The following is a 15,995-nucleotide window of genomic DNA, read 5'->3' on the forward strand; positions in this document are numbered from 1 at the left end:
CACACACTCACACACACACACACGCACACATACACACACTCACTCACATACACAAAAACACACACACACACACTCTCACACATTCTCACATACTCACGCACACAATCACTTACACACACACACTCTCACACACACACTCTTTCACACACACTCTCACACACACACACACTCTTTCACACACACGCTCTCACACACATACACTCTCACACACACACACACACCCTCACTTACACACACACACATTCTCACACACACAATCTTTCAGACACACTCTCACACACTCACACACACACACACACACGCGCGCGGACTCACTCACACACACACACACACGCACACATACACACACTCACTCACATACACAAAAACACACACACACACACTCTCACACATTCTCACATACTCACGCACACAATCACTTACACACACACACTCTCACACACACACTCTTTCACACACACTCTCACACACACACACACTCTTTCACACACACTCTCTCACACACACACACTCTCACACACACACACACCCTCACTTACACACACACATTCTCACACACACAATCTTTCAGACACACTCTCACACACTCACACACACACACACGCGCGCGGACTCACTCACACACACACACACACACACACACACACATACTCACACACACTCACACGCATACACACACACACACACACTCACTTACACACACACACTCTCACACACACACTCTTTCATACACACTCTCACACACACACACACTCTTTCACACACACTCTCACACACACACTCTCACTTACACACACACATTCTCACACACAATCTTTCAGACACACTCTCACACACTCACACACACACACACACACGCGCGCGCACTCACTCACACACACTCTCACACACACACACACACACACACTCTCACTTACACACACACATTCTCACACACACAATCTTTCAGACACACTCTCACACACACACACACACACACACGCGCGCGCGCGCACTCACTCACTCACACACACACACTTAAAGTGAGTTGTGGCTGAACAGTTCAATACGAGAACCACAGACTCCTGTCACAGGTGGGACAGAGAGTCGCTGAGGGAAAGGGAGGGTGGGACCGGTTTGCCACACGCTCCATCCACTGTCTGCGCTTGGTTTCTGCATGCTCTCGGCAATGCTACTCGAGGTGCTTAGCGCCCTCTCGGATGCACTTCCTCCACTTTGGGCGATCTTTGGCCAGATGTCGGTGGGGATGTTGCATTTTATCAGGGAGACTTTGAGGGCATCCTTGTAACATTTCCTCTGTCTACCTGGGGCTCGTTTGCTGTGTAGGAGTTCCGAGTAGAGCGGTTGCTTTGGGAGTCTCGTGTTGGGCATGTGGACGATGCGGCCTGCCTAATGGAGCTGATCAAGTGTGGTCAGTGCTTCGATGCTGGGGATGTTGGCCTGCTCGAGGGCACTAATGTTGGTGCATCTGTCCTCCCAGGAGATTTGCAGGATCTTGCGGAGACATCGTTGGTGATATTTCTCCAGCGATTTGAGGTGTCTATTGTACATGGTCCACGTCTCTGAGCCATACAGGAGGGCAGGTATTACTACAGGTCTGTAGACCATGAGCTTGGTGCCAGAATTGAGGGCCTGGTCTTCAAACACTCTCTTCCTCTGGCAGCCGAAGGCTGCGCTGGCGCACTGGAAGCGGTGTTGGACCTCATCGTCGATGTCTGCCCTTGCTGATAGTAGGCACCCGAGGTATGGAACGTGGTCCACGTTGTCCAAGGCCATGCCATGGATTTTAATGACCGGGAGGCAGTGCTGTGTGGTGGGGTCAGGTTGGTGGTGGACCTTTGTCTTACAGATGTTTAGTGTCAGGCCCATGCTTTTGTATGCCTCGGTGAAGGTGTTAACGATGGCTTGGAGTTCAGCCTCTGAATGTGCGCAGACGCAAGCGTCATCCGCGAACTGTAGCTCGACAACAGAGGATGGGATGGTCTTGGACCTGGCCTGGAGGTGATGAAGGTTGAACACATTCCCACTGGTTCTATACTTCAGTTCCACTCCAGCGGGGAGCTTGTTGAGCGTGCGATGGAGCATGGCAGCGCGGAAGATCGAGAAGAGGGTTGGTGTGATGATGCAGCCCTGTTTGACCCCGGTTTGGAAGTGGATTGGGTCTGTGGTGGATCCGTTGGTGAGGATCACGGCCTGAATGTCGTCGTGGAGCAGATGGAAGATGACGACAAACTTTTGGGGGCAGCCGAAACAGAGGAGGACGCTCCATAGTCCCTCGCGGTTAACAGTGTCAAAGGCCTTTGTGAGGTCAAAGAAGGCCATGTACCAGGGTTGGTGCTGTTCCCTGCATTTCTCTTGCCATTGTCATGCCGTGGAGATCATGTCCGTTGTGCCTCTTAGTGGACGGAATCCGCATTGCGACTCTGGGAGGAGCTCTTCAGCCACAGGGAGAAGATGGTTGAGGATGATTCTAGCGATGACCTTCCTAATGGCTGACAACAAAGGGGACACGTCCGACTGCGGCAACTACAGAGGAATCTCCTTACTATCAGCTACTGGGAAAGTTATCGGTAGAATCCTCCTCAACCGTCTTGATAAATTCACCTGAAAGCCCGAGAATGGCTTGTATCGGATGGCACGTGTAGCTTGATATTGAGATACCGGTATGAGTGTGCAAATGAATTTGCACTGGAGAGCGAGTCTCAGACATGCTCAGTTAGTTGACAACAGCAAGACATGAAATGGTTAATGTGGCTCAGGAGAGTGAGATAACGTCTAAAGAATTGACACATCAAGAAATTAACGACACAATCAGGAGAGAGCTAAACACATTGGTACCTGTGAGAGCGACTGAAATTTATGTTGAAGTGGGGAGTTACATGGAATTTGGATTGGGGCAACTGAAGGCTAGGGAGCAATGAATTTAGCAAGAATTATCCACAAGATGGAAATGTGAGATCTGGAGAGTCTTTTAAGTCCACAACTTATTGATTAGACGTTAAACTGTAATGTTGCTTGAAATGATTGTGAGACTGAATTTAACTGTGACTGTAATGATTGTGTTTTGTAGGTATCAGAGCGTGGGAAAAGCCAGTGCGGATCCAGTATGAGGTGGTTTTAGTGGTGCCTCCTGTGTCACTACTACCGCAACACCATGCTTTATGGGTCTAACGAGACCTTTCCCATTAATAGCCCCAGTTTCTGTCTCACACCACATCTGTTTTGGAGCAAGACAACTTGTGAATAGATATTGAAATTGACAGCATAGGGGACAAGTCACACATGGGATATTGGGCTTAATATATCAATACACCCTTGGGTTCATATTATTTCATATGCTCTGGTAGTTCTCCAACCTATAATGACAGTGTATTTGATATATGTACTCTGTGTAGCAAGATTTTGATACATAAGCCAATTGTGTACTCATGTCTTTGACTAACCAGCACTAAAAATAATAATAATTCATTGAGCACCGAAAGACAAGATCCAAGCAACATAGAGGAGCCCCCAGGCACCGGACAGAGAATTGCTTTTGAGAAAAGGGTCACAGGTTGCTCCTCCCCCTGAAAGTATCAGACTGAGGAAAGGGAGAAATCCTCATCTCTGAGTCTCCCTGCTAACTAACGCCCACGTTGAGAAAGCAATAGGTAGATTGGGGGACCACGTGCTGGGAAGTAGCTTATAATGCCAGCCAGCATCCCTGGGCACGAATGGTGTAAGCGTGAATACTTAGAACTAGCTCGATTAGTCAAAAGCTGATTGTAAGATGTCAATAAGGATATTTCCTTCTCAAGGTGGGGAGTGTAAGAAATCATGGATTGGAAGAAATAACTTGAGACAAAAGTCTCCAGACTGGTGTTGGAATAAATGGATAAACGCCTAGAATCTGCTTCAGTTTATCATTCCCTGCAGATGTTATAACACTGAAGATTCATTCTAGGGTACAATAGGTAAAGCTCCTTGAACAGCGTGAGCATCAATAACTGTGAGAGATCTGAAGGCCAAGAATGGCCTGACTGACTGCAGCCTCGGGAAGATCAGGACGGTATCAACAGGAAAGGCATGTGGAGAGAAGAGTTTCACCCAACAGTTGAGACATAGAACTCGACACGCTGGGTGATATTATGGACGTTCATTTTGCCCAATCTGATGATTCCGCCCCCAAAAAGTGGGAGGGCGGCATTATTTTCCCCGGCGTTCTGCACATGGGGAAAGTAACGCTCGGTGATAAGCTCCGAAAATGCCCGCCAGTTTCCATTTTGTGGCTAAATGGCCAATATATGGGCGTTATACGTCATTTCAGCAGTAAAATGGACATTAATTGGCGTTAAGCATGCAAAAAAAGTGGAAAATCTAGCCCATTGTTCGTGGTGACTGTGTCTGCGCGTGTGTGTGTGTGACTGATTATGCATGGCAAATGCAGTATAATGTGGATAAATGTGAAGTTATCCACTATGGTGGCAAAAACAGGAATGCTGAATATTATCTGAATGGTGACAGATTAGGAAAAGGGGAGGTGCAACGAAACCTGGGTCCCATGGTACATCAGTCATTGAAAGTAGGCATGCAGGTACAGCAGGCGGTGAAGAAGGCAAATGGTATGTTGGCCTGCCTAGTGTGAGGATTTGAGTATAGGAGCAGGGAGGTCTTACTGCAGTTGTACAGGGCCTTGGTGAGGCCTCACCTGGAATATTGTGTTCAGTTTTGGTCTCCTAATCTAAGGAAGGACGTTCTTGCTATTGAGGGAGTGCAACGAAGGTTCACCAGACTGATTCCCGGGATGGCAGGATGACATATGAGGAGAGATTGGATCGACTGGGCCTGTATTCACTGGAGTTTAGAAGAATGAGAGGGGATCTCATAGAAACACATCAAATTCTGACGGGATTGGACAGGTTAGATGCAGGAAGAATGTTCCCGATACTGGTGAAGTCCAGAACCAGGGATCACAGTCTAAAGATAAGGGGTAAACCATTTAGGACTGAGATGAGGAGAAACTTCTTCACTCAGAGAGTTGTGAACTTGTGGAATTCTCTACCGCGGAAAGTTGTTGAGGCCAGCTCGTTAGATATATTTAAGAGGGAGTTCGATATGGTCCTTATGACTAAAGGGATCAAGAGATATGGAGAGAAAGCAGAAAAGGGGTACTGAGGTGAATGATCAGCCATGATCTTATTGAATGGTGGTGCGGGCTCAAAGGGCAAAATGGCCGACTCCTGCATCTATTTTCTATGTTTCTATGTTTCTATGAATGCTCAATTTCCAGGCAGCATCCATGATGCTCACATCCTGCATGAGAGCACTGTATCTGACTTGTTTAACAGTGAGCTATGAAGTCAATGCTGGATGCTTGGTGACAAAGGATATGGCCTCGCCACCTGGCTGATGACCCCCTTGCGTGACACCCACACCGAAGCCGAGAGACGATACAATGAGAGCCACAGAGCAACTCGCAATATCATGGAGAAAACCATTGGAGTACTTAAGCAGCACTTTAGATGCCTGGACCACTATGGGGCGAGCTCCAATCCCACCCTGAGCAGGTAGCTCAATTTGTGCTGGTGTGCTCCATGCTACACAACTTGGCTATCAGGAGGGGACAAGAATTGCCTGATGAGTCTGACAGTCCACCTCAGCAGAGAGAGGACGAGAAGGACGAGGAGGTGGACGCTGACATCGGGCCAGACAATCAGGCTGACACTGAAGCCATGCCCCTGCCTCCCCCCCCGTAGACCGCATGAAAGGGCCCATGATGGCATGATAGCTGCAAGAGTCTTACGTTAGGAGCTCATCAATGATCGCTTTGCCTGAAAGAACGTTGGTGTTATTTACAAGGCTGACACACTGCTGGGTGTGCAGGTCATACATCAATGGTGGGCATCATCTTGGTGACAGCTAAAGTTTAAGTTGATTGACGTTAAGTGTAATTAAAACCTTTGATGGTAAAGAATCACCAGCGTGTAACGGTGGAGCTATCTGAGCCAATGCGCAACAATTTTTTTTAAATAAAAAACATTTAAACCAAACAGTTGTCTGAAATCATCATTATTTCTGTAAAAAAACAACCCTTCCCCCCCCTCACCCCCCCTCCCCCCCCCCCCCCCGCGCTTCTCCTCCCCACCTCTACCCCTTCCCCTTCCCCTCCTGACTCCAAACTGCCTGGTCGAGGAGCTCCTCAGGCGATGCTTCATTGGGGGGGGCGGGGGGCGGTGGTGACAGCTGAACCGCTGCTTAGACGGATACGGGAGAGGACTGTCCCGAGGTGGGAGTGTGCTCTGAGCCAGAAGCAAGATCTTCCTCCTGACTCTCGTGTGTGGTTGGCAATGGGGGGTGCGTCACCTTGGGGTGCCGTGCCGCGCTCCGGGACCACTGGGAGCCCTCTGCCACCAGCGTTCCTGGCTAACAGCTCCAGGGCCTCCTCCATCCCTTCCATGTTATATATTATTTGTTGGACAAAAGCTCGGTGCCAACTATGTTCTTGATGCTTAGTAGGCTTCTTGCTGCTGGTGAATCTCCCTCGTGCCTCCCACAACAGCCAGACAAGCACACACCACACCCACACATGCTTTCAGTCCCTCTGAGCTCCCTCTCTCTCCGGTTCCTCTTCTGTACATGTCATGATGACCCTTGACCTCCTGAATAGTAGGAGTCGAGCATTGCAGTGCTGTTGCTAAGGAGAGCGACACTTTACAGCAGAAGGTCAGCAAGATTTAACGCTACCTCCCATTTCATATCACTCACGGTAACGCCCAATTTAAAAAATGGAGACAAGGTTCTTTGAGAATGGGCGAGAAGCCGGCGATCTGAAAACCCATTTTTACCGCCCACGCTGGAAATAACGCCCATTTTTGGGCGATATGCACAAAAGTGTAAAATCTAGCCCAATGTCCCAGCACAGCACAGGGGAAGTTACAAATACAGGCACCAGGCTTAAGGCAGAAGGCCAGGCCAGGTGAGGAAATAAGAATTCTGTTAGCGTTAGTGTTTTCTTAGAAGAATCACTCAACACTCAGGGTCGGTTCCAATGCTGAAGCAGCTTTTATTACGCTCAGCGGGAAGGAAAAACTCAGGACCGTATCCAGGTTTCTCTTCACAGAACAAAGAGTTACATGTACCTTTATATGTTTCACAACAGTTACAAAACAGTTTACTACAGTTACACAGCCCATCACGGCTGGACACAAGCCAATCACAACGATTATAGATTACATATAGGTTCTTTAACCCAATAGAATTCTCCTACTATCCAGGGAACCATATGTTCGGTTATTGTCAGCTTGGGCTGATCGATGGCTTTATAGGTTCTCTCCCTAGTTCTTTCATCTGGGAGAAATAATTGGTATATAGCCTTGTTTACAGCAAATGGTTTCCCTCTTATCTTTCTTCCTGAAATAATTGGTTTCATGGCCTTGTTCACAGGAGATGGTTTCCTTCTTATCTCTGTCTTCCCAGGCATTCCTACAGTGGGCCTCACAGGGTTATTGCTCGGTCAGTGAACGTTCAACAGTTCACAGTTTGACTACCTGATTTCCCATAATGCCTGGGCAGCCATTTTATGTGTGTGTCCATTTAAGCTTATGTGAGTTCTAAATATCCAGCAGGTGCCTAATGCCTAAGTCTATATATATCTTTCGACTCTCTACAACAATTCTAAATAATAATTCATTGCAAAAATCGGGGAAAGCAGAGAAAATATTTTGAGCACAGTGAGGAAGTAGTGGGAGAGACAGACGAAATGGCAATTAGAAAAAACAAACTGCTGCGACCCTGAGAGCGAGCCAGTAAGTGTCCGCAGTGTGGAACCTTCACTGCTGCAAAACAAGAGGCAGTCAGAGGATGCAGACAATCAGAGGAAAGGCGGGGAAAGGGTTTGGAGCCCCTACCACTGACATCAGCCACAGTAATCACCAACACGGCCTATGTCAGGCAGATCGCGCTAGCCATTTATATTACTCCAGGCCTCATATGCAAAGGTGTCACTTAAAACACATTTAGCGCACTGGAGGTGGAAGCTCGGGCATCTTAAAGCTCACAGGATGCTACCCGCCCCTTTTCACTGTTGTTCATGGAATCATAGAGCAGAGAAGGAGAGCACTCCAGCCCTCTCCCTTCTCACATCCATTCCACACCCCACGTCTCTCTCATGTCACGGCATGTCTCCGAGTCCCTATCTCCAGATAAATCGGATTATTTCCTATCGCTCCGGAGTCCTGTGTGGACTTGATTTGTTGCTACAACACAGCGGAGTCATTCAATTAGAGGTGTGTGCTTCTGTTGTGGAGCTAATCAATCCAGCCCCAACTGGAGCATTGTGGCCAATTCTGGGCACCACACTTTAGGGAGGATATCAAGGCCTTGGAGAGGGTGCAGAGGAGATTTATTACAACGGTACCAAGGATGATGGACTTCAGTTGAGCGGAGAGACTGGAGAAGCTGAGGTTGTTCTCCTTAGAGCAGAGAAGGTCAAGGGGAGAAGTTATGGTGAGAAACCAGTGTCCTGATCTTAAATGAAGGCGATTACAAAAGTATGAAGGCAGAGCTGGCGAAAGTGGACTGGGAAAATAGATTCAAGTATAAGATGGTTGATAAGCAATGGCGGACATTTTAGGAGATATTTCATAACTCGCAACAAAAATATATTCCAGTGAGAAGGAAACATTGTAAGAGAATGGAGAATCATCCGTGGCCAACTAATGAAATTGAAAACAAGTGCATACAACGTGGCCAAGACTAGTGGGAGGCCAGAGGATTGGGAAATGTTTAAAAACCAGCAAAGGACAACTAAAAAAATAATAAAAAGACAGAAGATGGATTATGAGAGTAAACTATCAAGAAATATAAAAATAGATAGTAAGAGTTTCTACAGGTATATAAAAAGGAAGAGAGTAGCTAAAGTAAATGTTGGTCCCTTAGAGGATGAGACAGGAGAATTAATAATGGGGAACAGGGAAATGGCAGAGACTTTGAACAAATATTTTGTATCGGTCTTCACGGTAGAAGACACTAAAAACATCCCAATAGTGGATAATCAAGGGGCTATAGGGAGGGAGGAACTTAAAACAATCACTATCACTAAAGAAAAAGCACTCAGTAAAATAATGGGACTAAAGGTGGACAAGTCCCCTGGACCTGATGGCTTGCATCCTAGGGTCTTAAAAGAAGTGGCTGCAGAGATAGTAGATGCATTGGTTGTAATCTACCAAAATTCCCTGGATTCTGGAGAGGTCCCAGAGGATTGGAAAACCGCAAATGTAACGCCCCTATTCAAGAAAGAAGGCAGACAGAAAGCAGGAAACTATAGACCAGTTAGCCTGACATCTGTCGTTGGGAAAATGCTGGAGTCCATTATTAAGGAAGCAGTAGCGGGACATTTGGAAAAGCATGATTCAATCAAACAGAGTCAGCATGGTTTTATGAAAGGGAAATCAGCTTTGACAAATTTGCTGGAGTTCTTTGAGGATGTAACGAGCAGGGTGCATAAAGGGGAACCAGTGGATGTGGTGTATTTGGATTTCCAGAAAGCATTTGATAAGTTACCACATAAAAAGTTACTGCACAAGATAAAAGCTCACGGAATTGGGAGTAATATATTTGCATGGGTAGAGGATTGGCTAACTAACAGAAAACAGAGAGTTGGGATAAATGGGTCATTTTCCGGTTGGCAAACAGTGACTAGTGGGGTGCCACAGGGATCAGTGCTGGGGTCTCAACTATTTACAATCTATATTAATGACTTGGATGAAAGGACCGAGTGTAATGTAACCAAGTTTGCTGATGATACAAAGATGGGTGGGAAAGCAAATTGTGAGGAGGACACAAAGAATCTGCAAAGGGATATAGACAGGATAAGTGAGTGGGCAAAAATTTGGCAGATGGAGTATAATGTGGGACAATGTGAGGTTATTCACTTTGGCAGAAAAAATGGCTATTTTTCACATTCCCCTCAGCTTGTGTGTTGCACAACTTGGCAGCCGATTGAATCTGGGTCGCCATCAATGAATCAATCAATCAGACCTGGGCCACAATCAAACAATCAATCAATCAATCAGACCTGGGTGATAATCAATCAATCAGACATGAGCCACCATCATTTAATCAATCAAGCAGACCTGGGCCACAATCAATCAATCAGACCTGGGCTGCCATCATTCAATCAATCAATCAATCAGACCTGGGCCACAATCAATCAATCAATCAATCACACCTGGACTGCCATCAATCAATCAATCAATCAACCAGACCTGGGCCGCCATCAATCAATCAATCATTCAGACCCTGGTTGACATCAATCAATCAATCAACCAATCAGACCTGGGCTGTCATCAATCAATCAATCAATCAATTAGACCTGGGCCTTCATCAATCAATCAATCAATCAGACCTGAGCCACCATCAATCAATCAATCAGATCTTGGCCATCATCAATCAATCAATCAATCAGACCTGAGTCACGATCAATCAATCAACAAATCAATCAGAATTGGAATGCCATCAATCAATCAATCAGAACTGAACTGCCATCAGTCACTCAGTCAATCAATCAGACATGGTCCACCATCAATCAATCAATCAATCAGATCTGGGCCACCATCAAGCAATCAATTAATCAAACCCAGACCCAGACTGCCATCAATCAATCAATCAAACAATCAGACCTGGGCCACCAGCAATCAATCAATCAATTAATCAGACCCGGTCTGCCATCAATCAATCAATCAACAGACCTGGGCCACCATCAATCAATAAATCAATCAGACCTGGGCCACCCTCAATCAATGAATCAATCAAGCACTCAGACCTGGGTGGCCATCAATGAATCAATCACAAAGACCTGGGCCGCCAGCAAACAATCAATCACACCAGTGCCATCATCAATGAATCAATCAATCATACCTCAACCGCCATCAATTAATCAATCAGAACCTAGCCACCATCAATCAATCAATCAATCAAACAGACATGGGCTGCCAACAATCAATCAATCAATTAGACCTTGGTCGCCATCAATCAATCAATCAATTAATCAATACGACCTGGACCGCCATCAATTAATCAATCAGAACCTAGCCACCATCAATCAATCAATCAATCAAACAGACATGGGCTGCCAACAATCAATCAATCAATTAGACCTTGGTCGCCATCAATCAATCAATCAATTAATCAATACGACCTGGACCGCCATCAACCAATGAATCAATCAAACTTCGGCCGCCATCAATCAATCAATCAATTATTCAAGCAGAGCTGGGCTGTCATCAATCAAACAATCAATCAATCAGACCATGGTCACCATCAATCAGTCAAGCAATCAAACTTGGGTGGCTATCAATCAATCAGTCAATTGGACCTGTGCAGCCATCAATCAATCAATCAATCAGATCATGGCCATCATCAATTAATCAATAAATCAATCAGACCTGGCCCGCCATCAATCAATCAATCAGACCTGGGCCACCATCAAACAATCAATTAATCAGACCTGGGCCGTCATCAATCAATCAATCAATCAAACCTGAGCCATCATCAATCAATCAAGCAAGCAATCAGACCGTGGTCCCAATCAATCAATCAGATCTGGGCTGCTATCATCAATCAATCAATCGGACCCAAGTCACCATGTACAATCAATAAGAGGGCCAATGATATTCGCAGATAGCCACGCTAACATTGGAAAGGTCGCATGGGCCACGAAGCTGCTCAATAGGGTCACTCGCCAATCTTTCCATGATATAGATACAGGTATACATTCCAAAGCTACAGACGGAAAATCACAACCATTTTCTGTCAGTACCCATTACATAAGAGTTGTTTAACTTAGATAAGTGAAGTTGTGTTTAATCAGTCAAAACCCACCCAAATTCTACGCTGCAATGAATGATGATGCTACTAGCAATACGAAAAGTCTCACATCTTCCAACTGACCGAGGGGCGGTGAGCAACAAAACTGCTGGGAAAATGCTGGAGTACATTATTAAGGAAGCAGTAGTGAGACATTTGGAAAAGCATGATTCAATCAAACAGAGTCAGCATGGTTTATGAAAGGGAAATCATGTTTGACAAATTTGCTGGAGTTCTTTGAGAGTGTAACAAGCAGGGTGGATAAAGGGGGACCAGTGGATGTGGTGTATTTGGATTTCCAGAAGGCATTCGATAAGATGCCACATAAAAGTTTACTGCACAAGATAAAAGCTCACGGGGTTGGGGGTAATATATTAGCATGGATAGAGGATTGGCTAACTAACAGAAAACAGAGAGTCGGGATAAATGGGTCATTTTCCGATTGACAAACAGTGACTAGTGGGGTACCGCAGGGATCAGTGCTAGGTACTCAACTATTTACAATCTATATTAGTGACTTGGATGAAGGGGCCGAGTGTAATGTAACCAAGTTTGCTGATGATACAAAGATGGGTGGGAAAGCAAATTGTGAGGAGGACACAAAAAATCTGCAAATGGATATAGACAGGCTAAGTAAGTGAGCAAACATTTGGCAGAAGGAGTATAATGTGGGAAAATGTGAGGTTATCCACTTTGACAGAAAAAATAGAAAAGCAAATTATAATTTAAATAGAGAAAAATTACAAAGTGCTGCAGTACAGAGGGAACTGGGGGTCCTTGTGCATTGAAACACAAAAAGTTAGTATGCAGGTGCAGCAAGTGATCAGGAAGGCAAATGGAATGTTAGCCTTTATTGCAAGGGGGATAGAGTATAAAAGCAGAGAAGTCCTGCTACAACTGTACAGAGTATTGGTGAGGTCACACCTGGAGTACTGCGTACAGTTTTGGTCTCCATATTTAAGGAAGGATATACTTGCATTGGAGGCTGTTCAGAGAAGGTTCACTCGGTTGATTCCGGAGATGAGGGGGTTAACTTATGAAGATAGGTTGAGTAGGTTGGAATTGGAATTCAGAAGAATGAGAGGTGATCTTATCGAAACATATAAGATAATGAGGGGGCTTGACAAGGTGGATGCAGAGAGGATGTTTCCACTCATAGGGAAACTAAAACTAGGGGACATAGTCTCAGAATAAGGGGCCGTCCATTTAGAACTGAGATGAGGAGGAATTTCTTACTCAGAGGGTTGTAAATCTGTGGAATTTGCTGGCCCAGAGAGCTGTGGAGGCTGGGTCATTGAACATAGTTAAGACAGAGAGAGACAGATTTTTGAGTGATTTTTGTATAGAGGAGGGTCAAGAGACCAGGGTCCTACTTCTATTTCTTATGTTCTTATGTTAAATCGGCTGTGTTGCAATAGTGTTGCTATGACATGAACAGATCTCAATTTGTAACTTCCCCAGGCTGACAGGAAAGGAAACCACATAAACTGAAACCGAGAAGAGGCTGTAAAAAACTCAGGCTTCCTCTGGAGACAAGCAGCTAAACCTTCAGCAACCTGAGGCTTCGAGCGAGCAGGCACATTGCTGAGCCCAGTGGGTGAGATACGACGAGACCAGTCGTTGACAAGGTATGGATCAGATAGTGTAAGCTCACTCCGACAGCCCAGGGAGAGGTCAGGGCTCAGTAGAAACTGTGGGTGACAAAGAGGTCGATTGCTGTGCGCAAATTGGCTGCCGCGTTTCCCAAATTACAACAGTGACTGCGCTCCGAAAGTACTCTTTGGCTGTAAAGCGCTTTGTGATGTGTGCAGAAAGTTAAAGGGACCGCACAGTGAAATAAACAAAGCCCAGCCTGGCGGGACCATTGCCCTTAACCCACCACCCGCCCCCCACCCCCCGCCGGGTAATTGATGGCGGAGCTTGGCCACCCGATTCAGCTTCCTATCGACTTCAACCACAAGTAAAATGGGGCCGAGTGTTAATGAGACAGAGAATCTGATCACCTCTGAATGCTGCCGAGCAGGCCAGTTTGAATCAGAGAATCACACAGAGGGAGGCGCTTCAGACCATCGAGTCCGTGCCAGCTCTTTGAAAGTCGGCCCACTCCCCACTCTTTCCCCATAGGCCTGTAAATGGTTCTCCTCTACATATTTATCCAATTCGCTTCTGAAAGTTACTATTGAATCTGCTTTCACCCCTTTAAGGCAGTGTGTTCCCGATCACAACAACTTGGTGGGACCTTCAATTCCAAAATGTTCTTTTGCCAATAATTGTAATTAAATCTGTGTGCTCTGGTTGCCAACACCCCCCACAGCTGCTCCTTATTTGTTCTATCAAAACCATCTCTATTAAATCTCCTCTTAACCTTCTCTGCTCCAAGGAGAACATGAGAGCTTCTCTAGTGTCCTCACACAACTGAAAGCCCCCCATCTCTGGCACCATTGGGGTAAATCTCCCCCGCACCCTCTGCAAGGTTAGTTTGGATTAGAATGCCCCCTTCCCTCTGTGTTTTCAGCAACTTTTATTGCTTCTCCCTCAGCCGTTGGCCGCAACCCGAGCGGCAATGCGGTGAAGAATTGCCGGGCCCCCTGTACAGAATTGTGCAGCTGGGTTTAGGAAACTGTTGGTCCTATCTTTAACGTGTCAGAACCTACGAGCCCATGAAGAGAGGTTTGTGGTCAGGGTAACTCCACTCTTTGTATCACAGGCTGGGAAAGGAGGGGGAATTTGCTCACAGAAACGTGTTCGAACATGGTGCAGGTGTCGGACATGTAACAATATACCCTGGAAAGGGGAGAGTGTGCGGTGATATGGGGAAAGAGCAGAGGCGATTCGACAAAGAGGCCATTTGGCCCATGGTGGCTGGACAGTCGAACGGCCTCTATCTGTGCTGTGCGATTCTATGACTATTACACTTACTCATTACTGATCGGAAGAGTCAATCTGATCAGAATTATTCTTTACTTAAAAAGAAACGGATCTTTTTCAGCACACTGAGGAGCTATGTTTCTTGTTTTGCTGCGTTTGATGTTAATTTGATATAATGCAGGGAGCACTCTTAAACTTATAGAAACAACAAGGGTTTTACCTTGCACTGACCTTGTGGCTATGCTGTTTATGAGGTTTTTAGGTTTGAGCTATCTTTATGAGTTAGCAGAGAGATCATGGTGGGGGTGGGCGATGGATCACGGGGTCAGGCCAGCGATTGTGGAAGTCAGCAGCGAGGAAAGATGATAATTTGTTCGTGTCGGAGTTCTGCACATGCGCCACCCGGTGGCCGGGAATGGTTCCGGACAAGGGGTCGTTCCGGATTCTGGAGGAAATCTCATCGGTCTCCCCAGTGGCTTAGTGGGCAGCACTCTCACCTCTCAGTCAGCAGGTTGTAGGTTCAAGCCCCACTCCAGGGACTTAAAAAATAAATCTAGGCTGATATAGACTCCCAGTGCAGTGCCGAGGGAGTGCTGCACTGTCGGAGGTGCCGTCTTTCGGATGAGATGTTAAACCGAGGCCCAGTCTGCGCTCTCAGATGGATGTAAAAGATCCCATGGCACTATTCAAAGAAGAGCAGGGGAGTTATCCCCGGTGTCCTGGACAATATTTATCCCTCAATCTCAACATAACAAAAAAAATTATCTACTCATTATCACATTGCTGTGTGCGGGAGCTTGCTGTGTGCAAATTGGCTGCCACGTTTCCCACATTATAACAGTGACTACACTCCAAAAGTACTTTATTGGCTGTAACGTGTTTTGGGATGTCCTGTGGTTGTGAAAGGCGCTATATAAATGCAAGTCTCTCTTCCTGTGACTGGAGATTGAGTGACAGTGGGTGGTGAAGGGATGTCTCTGTGGTCACCGTAACAATATTGTTAATGTGTGCCTGAGGAAAAGAGTGTTTGAAGACCAGGCCCTCAAAACTGTCACCAAGCTCATGGTCTACAGGGCTGCAGTAATACCCGCCCTCCTGTATGGCTCAGAGACATGGACCATGTACAGTAAACACTGCAAGTCGCTGGAGAAATACCACCAGTGATGCCTCCGCAAGATCCTGCAAATCCCCTGGGAGGACAGATGCACAAACATTAGCGTCCTCGTCCAGGCCAACATCCCCAGTATTGAAGCATTGACCACACTTGATCAGCTCTGCTGGGC

The 15,995-nt window shown here is 46.2% G+C and overlaps 1 protein-coding gene across 2 annotated transcripts in view; it reads left to right on the forward strand.

Annotated features, from left to right (window-relative positions):
• LOC139228184 (leukocyte surface antigen CD53-like) overlaps positions 1-15,995 on the forward strand; it is a 180,148-nt gene that overhangs the window by 29,598 nt on the left and 134,555 nt on the right. The window contains exons 2-3 of one of the 2 annotated variants that reach the window (XM_070859367.1): positions 13,306-13,472; positions 14,384-14,514. The gene's annotated coding sequence lies outside the window, so the exon portion shown is untranslated. The remainder of the gene's footprint in view (positions 1-13,305; positions 13,473-14,383; positions 14,515-15,995) is intronic. The other variant, XM_070859366.1, reaches the window with a different exon arrangement.

Source organism: Pristiophorus japonicus, chromosome 17 (genome assembly GCF_044704955.1).
Source record: "Pristiophorus japonicus isolate sPriJap1 chromosome 17, sPriJap1.hap1, whole genome shotgun sequence".
NCBI lineage: Eukaryota > Metazoa > Chordata > Chondrichthyes > Pristiophoridae > Pristiophorus > Pristiophorus japonicus.